Source organism: Camponotus floridanus, unplaced genomic scaffold, assembly GCF_003227725.1.
Source record: "Camponotus floridanus strain SB8 unplaced genomic scaffold, Cflo_v7.5 scaffold74, whole genome shotgun sequence".
Taxonomy (NCBI): Eukaryota; Metazoa; Arthropoda; class Insecta; order Hymenoptera; family Formicidae; genus Camponotus; species Camponotus floridanus.
In genome coordinates, this window is record NW_020229843.1 from 888436 (window position 1) to 899173 (window position 10738).

General features: G+C 28.0%; 1 pseudogene; it reads left to right on the top strand.

Annotated features, from left to right (window-relative positions):
- Positions 1-2629: 2629 nt before the first annotated feature.
- On the top strand, positions 2630-10529 carry LOC105257470 (annotated as a pseudogene).
- The last annotated feature ends 209 nt before the right edge of the window (positions 10530-10738 follow it).

Sequence of the window (10738 nt, forward strand, 5' to 3'; positions counted from 1 at the left end):
TGAATTGTTGCCGTTTTTCCGCGATGCCGATTGGTTCTTTTATTGCGCTCAATTCATGTTGTGAGCAGCTGTAATTTGCGATTATTATCAGAGATACTGCATGAACGAATAAAAAAGTTGTAGCAAATCATCAAACGAATAAAAAAGTTGTAGCAAATCATTGTTATAAATATGATCGATTAAATAATCCTATTCTACCTTCGTCATTCTCTTCGCTCATATAATAAAATTATAGATTATAATGCAAATTATAGATTATTTTTTAGTGAATAATATTGTAACTGTTCTAGTACGTGACACATAAAAACACATATCTTCAATATGTTAAATTTTAAATCCAAATTTATCTATTGATCGAATCTGAAAGAGACAGAGGGGAGAGAGAGAGAGAGAGAGAGAGAGAGAGATTCCTTCATTAAGATTTCAATTGTCACACATTATATTGAAGTATAATGCCAGAACTAAATAAATATAAATTTTTTTACATAATACATTGGAACAAACTAATTTTCTTTCGTATACTATTTACATTTCATAGTATAAATTATTAAAATATATCAAAAATTTCTTTTCAACTCAATTATAAATTTTGATCATTTCCGTTTCAGGATCTATTTTTTGAAGATATCTTATAAATACACGTATATTAAATTGTGCATATATTTAGTGTGAAACAATATAAAATAAAGTTTCCGATATATTTACTAATCTGTATTATCAAACGGATTATGATATACAAAAAACCTAATTTATTTCGAAAAATTCTTTTATTATATATAAATATGTATATTATATTTCGGATGTAATTTATTTATAATATTATAATTTTATAATATTATAATTTATTTATTTATAATATTCCGTAAAGAAAGAGAGATGCAAAATAAATTTACATAACTTTATATAATTTTTTATTCTTAATATAAAATGTGTAAATTCAATATAATTGTAAAACAAAATCTAATATTGCACTATTACGAGAAAAATAATTTTTTTTACGTTTCTGTAAAAATATTAGTTGTTTCAAGGTATTTCTATTATGTAAGACTTGTACAACAAACACACATATTATTAGACTTATGAGTAATGATACTATTGTTGCGAAAAGCACCTATTACTGGTCTCTTACATGATTCGTTTTTCAAGGACAATTTGTGTTTCAATGATGTACTATCACGGTCACATAGCCAATATGTCATAATTAATGACATTATAATATACATTTAATTTAGTTCAACAATTATTTTACCCACATATATTAGTAATATTTAAAATTATAAAAAAATATTATGTATTAAAAAATTAGTATCGTAACAATGTTATTATCAAATGATGATTAATTATAAATTAAGCAGAGTTAACAGATAATCAGTGTAAGACAGATACTTTATGCTCGTAAAATTCAACTAAAATGTAATTAATAAGCCTTGAATTATGCGCAGGTATTATAGAAGATTCATAACTCATGATAATTGTATACATTACATAACATAACAAGATATTTATGATAATTGTAACATGTGAGACCAACTTCATATTTGTATCGCGAATAAGAGAAATAATAAAAAATAATGAAAACAGTTCATATAAATATGTGTCTTATTTGATCTTGCTCTAAAATTATAGCTATTCTTGTGGTCATGTTATAAAATATGTATGTTAAAAAACATTCTAAATAATAACTTACAATTACTAGTTAATATTTAGTTTATTTGTAAATCACAGTGTCTTTACAATTCATGTACGTTTTTTATGTAATTATCTTATATACTATTAGCCTGCACATTTTACATCGACTGGTTCTCCTTCATCATTTCTGCAATCAGTTTTTTTTGTTATATACAGTACTCGTGATCAATTAATATATACATATATCTAATTTTCTCTATAAATTATAAATTTATCGATTTTTATTTATCAAGAAATTGCACAAAAAAAGAAAGTTTTAAAAAACTTTAAGAAGTTTGAAAGTTTTATAAAAAATTAAGAAGTTGCGTAAAACAAATAACTAACTTCATTTATGCCAAATTTATCTGAAAATTCTTTTTCTAAAATATTCTAGTTTGAAATCTTTTACGTGACACATTTTACCTAAGCGCATCTTATTACTTAAGCTTAGTTCAAGGACAATGAAAGTATACATTGTTCATAAGATTTGTCGGCAAAACAGAACCAAGATGCAACGTTTAAAACAGGTTTCACGATATTTGTTATGACCATGTATATTCACGGAGGAAAAAGAGAAAAAGATGAAAAATAAGAAGGAAAGGTCTACGTTATACGCATCGCGGGAGCTGGTTTTCAATTAGAGGCGTGCAAATCTGCTCTCATTCCCGCTCGTTCCCGATAGCGAGACTGGATTCTCGAGACTCTAGGGCCGGTATTCATAGTCCGATCTTATATTTAAGATCGTCTTAAGTTCGAGCTTGAAATGCTACGCAGCTATTTGATTGGTTGAAAGAGGTCTTAAGTCAACCTCGGACCAGACTTAAGATGATCTTAAATATAAGATCGGACTATGAATACCGGCCTAGGTTATCGGGACTCGCTCGTTCCCGAGCCTCTATTCTCGATAACAGCGCTCCCGATAATGTAGAGTCTCGAGAGTCCAGTTTCGCTGTCGGGAACGAGCAGGAGTGAGAGTAGATTTGCACGCCTCTATTTTCAATAGATGGATACAATATAAAGTACTCTTACCACTGCCATTCGACACATCGCGCGCCGCAGCAAATCTGATATAAGCACATGAATCAGTTATTTGTATGCCAGATTCAAGTCAGTCGACACGACGCGCTGATAAGAAGTTAATCTTTTATTTAAAATTTTAATCACGCTTTAATTATAAATGGACCGCCAGGTATTTGCTTAATTTTTTATCCGGTTATTCGAGTGTTTGATCCGATAGTATGTGTGGTGTATAAATATATTATACAATTGTATAAAATAATTTCCAATTTAAACTTCTCCAAATTTACAAAAATTTCCAATAACGAATAGTGAAAATATACCGACAGAAATAGCAAATCGTCGAAATCTTCATTGTGCAGTGAGTGATTCTCTTGTTCATTAATACAGGTAAATCGAATTCGCAAAAATAATGTAAAGTAGTGAAGAAAAAAAGAATAAAAAAGTGTAAATTAGAATAAAAAAGTGTAAATTAGAAAAAAAAATTTCGTTTCCTATCGAAATATTTGCATACAACAAAAATTAACTGAAAGTAAAATATGAAAGTTTATATTATTCTAATATGTAATTAGAAATTGTTTATTATATCATTAATTTTTTTTTATATTTTGTAAAATATATAAAAAAGCCTATAACATACATATAATATTTAAATTTCTAAAATAATTTATATTTACCTGTCATTCAATCATAAATAGTATTATATAGTTTGGCATGATAATATTAAGAAATTAAACATCCTTTTGTGAAATTAAACATCCTGCTATACATTAATTTAACATATATTAATAGAAACTTATTTAACTTGCTCTCAGTGAAAAATTAGAAATTATTATTCGCAAATATATAATCTTTCGCGACCTACGTATCTATATATTTTATGTATTGCATTAAAGTTACATAAAACTCGATAAATTACAAAAGTCAAAACATATCAAGTGCAGAATTTAACAAGACTTATTTTCTCTAAATTTCGCAGCAACAAATATTTTTCGTTCTCTCATTTTAATCAATTTAATCAAAACTTTAGTATAAATTATCTATACTTATTATTAGCATGAATTTTTCTTTTTTTTAATGATTTTTTTCATTATTAAGAAACGAATTTCTTTAACACACACATATTATTAGATCTAAATTATTAATAAAATTGTAGTTAATCTAGATTTAGTCTGTTCCATTATTCCTAACCTAATAAAACATACACCTTTATCCTTTAGCATTCTTTTTTATAATACATTTCTCTCTTATATTTTTATCTCTTTTAGGTTGTTATTATCGCTGTTATATAAAGTTATAATTTGCTATCTAAATATTAATTATACAAACGAGAAAAAGAAATAGAATCGATACGTTGAAACATTGTTGAATATACTTAAGAAATACATCCGTTTCGAGAAAAATAATTATTGCAAATAAATTAACATTAAACGAAAGGTTACTGCCGGTAGGGAACTCGGCGACCTTGCGATAAAATTCAATGTACTCGCGAAAGATTAAAACGTGACATATCCATCATCGAGAGATAAAGATTCTTATATATTCCTATATATAAGATCGGTAAATTATTAATAATTTTATACTTTCTATACAAATAATAAAAATATTTTTAAGAATATAATGAAATCAATTGAAATAAAAAAATAGTAAGAGTTAAGTGCAGTTCAAGCGCGAATATATTTTATTGTAAATATATTATATAAATGCCAGTATATGGTATCAAAATAACGAAAGAAAAGGAACACTGTTATTTGTACTAATAATAATTATATATTTATAATAAAATATATTCCCTCCAATAAATCAGTCATACCTGAATTTCTACGCTAAACTCTTATTGTTATTTTTTATCTCAATTTAATTATATTAATATTTTTTTTTACACATTTTTTCAGAAACATAAAAAAACAAGAATATAATTTTATGAAATTTATTTATTTAAAAAAATATTTCATAAACAATTTAATGAGATGTTCAAAATTGTATTTTCTCAATATAACAATATAATCATTTCTTTAGCATTTTATTAATATTTTTCAGAGAACTCAATTTACTCAAGAAAAATAAACATTTCAATTTCATTAATGAAAAAAACATTAAACCATTAAAATTTTTAAATATCGTCCTATAATATTGATAAACTGATAATTATCAGATATCTTTAATTATTAATAAAAAATTAAAAATAAACAGTTGGAAATGGAAAACTGCAAACATAATGTGCAAACAATTAGAAAATTGCAAATAATTAGAATTTAAATTATTTAATAAAGCGTCGATTTTGTGAGAGCGATAATAAATTATAATAGATTTATAATTATCTCAATAATAGACTTATAATTACCTTTTATAAGTACCTTAAAACTAAATATTTCTTTTTTTTAAATGATTCCGAAAATTTATAGCTGTTTATAATTTTAAATATATGACTAATGTTTAAATTTTAATTTCTTTTTCAATACATTAAAATGTATATACAGGGTGACCCATTTTAACTTAGGCAGCCAAATAACTCGAAAAATAAGCACACTACGAAAAAATGGTTAGAATCAAAATTTCGTCATTTCGAGGGGGACGTACAATGACGTTAAAATCAGCCCCCCCACCCCTCCCCCTGGGCGGTGAGGGGGGGCAAGTTTGAAATCTTAAATGGAACCCCCTATTTTTCATTGCATATTCTTGTAGCTTATCTCGAGAGTTTTCCAAAACACTATAATTAAGTACCTTTTTATTAAGTACTTTTTGAGTTATAAGGCTTAAAATAATTTCTTAATTTTACATAAACCATAAAATATCTAGTAAACTATTCATTTTTCGATTATCTTACCTTCATACTTTTATGTACAAAATAATGAGAGGAATCAATTGGTGTAAAGAAAACATACAGTTGTTTTTAAGAAAAAATATGGAATTGTTAATTGCAAATTACATATTTTTTCTTAGAAACAACTATGTGTTTTCTTTACACCAATTGATTCCTCTCATTATTTTGTACATAAAAGTATGAAGGTAAGATAATCGAAAAATGAATGGTTTACTAGATATTTTATGGTTTATGTAAAATTAAGAAATTATTTCAAGCTTTATAATTCAAAAAGTACTTAATAAAAAGGTACTTAATTATAGTGTTTTGGAAAGCTCTCGAGATAAGCTACAAGAATATGCAATGAAAAATAGGGGGTTCCATTTAAGATTTCAAACTTGCCCCCCCTCACCGCCCAGGGGGAGGGGTGGGGGGACTGATTTTAACGTCATTGTACGTCCTCCTCGAAATGACGAAATTTTGATTCTAACCATTTTTTCGTAGTGTACTTATTTTTCGAGTTATTTGGCTGCCTAAGTTAAAATGGGTCACCCTGTATAATTAGGAATATAATTAGATTAATTAAAAATATAAATAATTAGGAAAATATTTATATTCTTTGACGCGTTAAAATATTTCATTGTACTTTTATATGATTTATGTAATATATTTTATATAATTTTATATAATATGAATAGCATTGCCAATTGTGAGAAAGATATCTCGATTTTATTATAATTAATAATTAATTGTAATAATTAAATGTAAAAAAATGTAATGCATTGCATTGCTATGTATTATGTTAATGATAAGCAATGTTTTAGAAAATATTAGTGTCTCGACTCGCAATAATTTCTAATTTGAATAAAAATATACATCAAAGCACAAAATAGAAGATTATATATATTATGTTTGTATTATATATTATGTGTGTTAGAGAAAAAAATTTTTATTTCTGATGTGTTGAAATATTTCGTTCCAACTTTCACGTGAATAATATTCTACAATTTATGTAATATGAATAATATTACCGATTTTGATCTCTCGACTTCGTCATAGTTAATTACTATTACATAAGAAATGTAATACATTTCATTACTATGTATTATCTTAATGTCGTAACGATAATTGTTCTAGAAAATATTAATAGTGCCTCAATGATGTATAACTTGAATAAAAATATATATCAAAGTAACCAAGAAGAAGACAATACAGTATATCTGTATTGCATATTATCTGCTGGAGAATGATTATAAAGCCTTTTTGCTATAGATAAAATTATATCGTGTACAAGAAGTTATATAAAATACTTAGAATAATAACAGAAATTAAAAAGTATAATTGTAAAGGAAAATGCAATACTTAAATTTACATTGCAATTAGATTTTAAGAAAGACACAAATTATACACTAACAGCGATCAATATAATATTATACGACATTGGTCACGTTACATATTAAATAATAGAGAAAGGTAATACGATTGCAAACAAACATTTAATATAACATCATATAACAAGCATTATTAAAAGATTAGAATCTATCTGTCTTATTTGTCTATCTATTTTGTAATTTTTTTCGGAAATTTGCTAATGTTGAAAAGTTAATTATTTATTTATTTATATGATTATTTATATATTATATTATTTATATTTATATTATGTTGAATTATTTATAAAATTATTTATATAAACTTTTTATATTTTTTGGAGTTCTTTAAAAAACATTAATAATCAGATCACAATAGAATAAATGTGTAATAAATCAGAATAAGATCAAATCTCTTTCTAATAACCCAGATAACATGCATGACTAAAAAATATTTCACAGATATTTTAAAGATTCTTCATGATATTTTTAAATATTTCTAAAAAATCTTTATACAACTTAATATTTTTTATCGATTCAAATTATACTATTTAATCCAACAATATGTGATATGTGATAATGCATATTTAGTTATTAATTTTGAAAATAAATAAATATTTGGTTGTTACAACATATTTAATTTCCTATTTAATTTATACTAAATTATCTACACGACATAACGATACATTTATTATTCTTGTTGCGATATAAATGTCATCGAATAGCGAGAATTTTCATTCTTTGCAATATAAATTTGAAGAGAAACATAATAACATAATGTTATATTGCAGATAAACAAAAAGGAAATTGCAGAATCTGATTAAAGCAACAATTACTAAAAATCACAGGAACTTTTGAAAAAAACATGTACGTACGATTGAAATTTATATCGACATATAAAAGAGGAGCTAATTTTAAGATAAGAATGTTGCAAAAGTAAATACGGTAATAATGAATACGGTGACATGCAAATGCATGATATGTAAAATATATAACATGTAGAATAAAATGAATTTTGTATGAGAAGTCGCTTTACTAAATAACATTAAAATAATTAGAGACTGGTACGTGTATGTAGATATGTAGCAATAATGTTAATATATGGTATATATGGTATAGATAAATTGCAAAGTACTTTATTTTGAGAAGTGTAAAAATTAGAAGAAAATTATAAATTATATTTCGCGTTCACGATTATTAAACGAGCCACGAAAATATTTTCAAGGACTCGACATCAATCGTTCAATTACAATTACAACAAAGCATTTGCATCGTATGAGGGTTGTTTGATAAATTTGGTAAAAAAGCAAGTAAAACACATTGTTTTGGAAAAAATCTACGTTATTTCTCAACATAGTCTCCATTGAGGTCTATACACTTGGTCGAACGAGATCCAATTTTTTAACCGTCGAAAAAATAGACTGTCTCAAAACTTGCAAAATATTCGTTGAATTTCACGGAAATTTACCAAACTTATCAAACGACTCACGTAGATATATCAACAATGCATCGCCAATGCATTGCATATAAATAATTCTAATTGTAAATCGAACAAACAGTTTTTTACGGTTTTTTTACAGTTTTTATCTCCTGCATTGATAAACGTGAATTGGGGGAGATACAAGAAAAACGCATAGCAGATAGAGACCAACAAACAGAAGATTCTTTCAGTAGGTCAATAAAATCGCATAAGCCATGTTGCAATATAAGTCAGCCATGCTAAATACCCAAATGATTGACATCCAATTCAAGAATCTGTCGTACGAGGTCCAGATTGGATATCGCGGGAAAAAGAAGCAGATTTTAAAGGGTCTGGATGGACTCTTTAAATCTGGGGAATTGACTGCCGTCATGGGACCGTCCGGTGCCGGCAAGTCCACATTGCTCAACATCCTGAGTGGATTTCAGCAAGAACGATTGATTGGAACAATCGATTACATTAGTAACGAGGGTAAACAAAATTTAAACAGATATAAAAAGCAATCGTGTTACATCCAGCAGATGGATTGCCTACATGGTCTGTTCACCGTTCAAGAGAGCATGATGATAGCGGCCTCTTTGAAAATTGGTAATGTGACGTATACGTTCAGGCAGATATTGACCGACAACATCCTGGAAACGCTCAATCTAATAAAGACAAAGAATACAATGGTCAACCGGCTCAGTGGAGGACAGAGGAAAAGACTTAGCATTGCCCTGGAACTGATTGATAATCCGTCGATAATGTTCCTGGATGAGCCGACTACCGGCCTGGACTCACTGGCATCCTTGCAGTGCATCTCCGCGTTGCGGACTCTAACGAAAAATGGCAGAACAATCATTTGCACTATCCATCAACCTAGTGCTGCGATTTATCAAATGTTTGACCATATCTACCTGGTAGTCGATGGTCATTGTATGTATGCTGATACGCCCGCCAACACGGTAAGCTATTTCGCCCAGCAGGGTTTTCAATGTCCCAAATATCACAATCCTGCGGATTACATGTTGGAAGTAGTCAATAGGGAATATGGAGATTACGATAGCCAGCTGATTGCGGTGGCCAAACATTGTTCCCAGAGAGATATAACGCCCGTAAAACTGCGCATCATTAAAGAAGAGTTTTTGAACGAAAACACCAAAGTGACTTCAATGAAACAGCCTTCCGAGATAATGAAATTCCTGATACTTTTACATCGTTCCGTGCTACTATTATATCGAGATTGGACGAGGACTCACCTCAAAGCGATCCTTCACTTGTTCATAGCTATTCTGTTGGGTTTGTTATTCACACACGCTGGCGATGATGCCAGCAAGGCTTTTAGCAATGTAGGTTACATTATTATAAGCATATTATACATAGCGTTCACCACTATAATGCCGGCTGTATTAACATTTCCTTTGGAAATAGCCATCCTGAAGAAGGAGCGGTTTAACAATTGGTACCAACTGAAGACTTATTATATAGCCATGTTGGTGACTACTTTGCCGTTACAAATATTTTTCTGCTTCATTTACTTGAGCATCTCTTACGTGTTAAGCAGCCAACCTATGGAATGGAATCGGTTCTTCATGTTTCTACTCATCATAGCCTTGACGTGTTTTGCTTCGGAGACTTTAGGCCTAGGTCTGGGTACAATTTTTAATCCCACTAATGGCACATTCATAGGCTCTATTATCTTATGCATAAAGTTGTGTCTAACTGGTTATCTGATCTTCTTAAATCATATGCCAATAGTTCTTTATTATATCAGCTATGTCAACTACCTGAGATATTCTTTCGAAGGTATAATGCAGGCAATTTATGGCTTTCATCGAGAGAATTTACGTTGTCCGAGCCATGTAGACTATTGCCATCTTCGGATGCCGTCAATAATATTAGAGGAGTTATCTATGTCCAAGTCCATGTTTTGGACCGACGTTATCATATTATTCGGCTGCTTCGTGATTATGCGAATTATAGTTTATGTAACGTTAAAAAGAAAATTGTCGAAAATGTGATAAATATCCGTGTTATTGTGTTATAAGATAAGAATTAGCAACTCTTCGTGAGATAATGCGATTTCTTTGGCTTCATAATATCTTGTTTTCGAATCACCAATAAAGAATGTCGTTATGAAACATAATATTTTGTAATGTAGAATGTACAGAGTATGTCAAATATTCAAAATAACAATTTCAATATGGCTGTGACCCCAATATATTATATTATATATTATAATATAATATATTATAATATAAATTATAATTAAATTATCGTTTTTTTCGTAATCAATTATCTATTAAGATTTAGAGATATTTTAGAAAATAGTGATAGCTTCAAATAGAATCAAATAGAATCAACAAATAGAATCAAAATATCAGTTACAAGAAGGAATTCTTGTGCAATTTACGTGGAATAGAA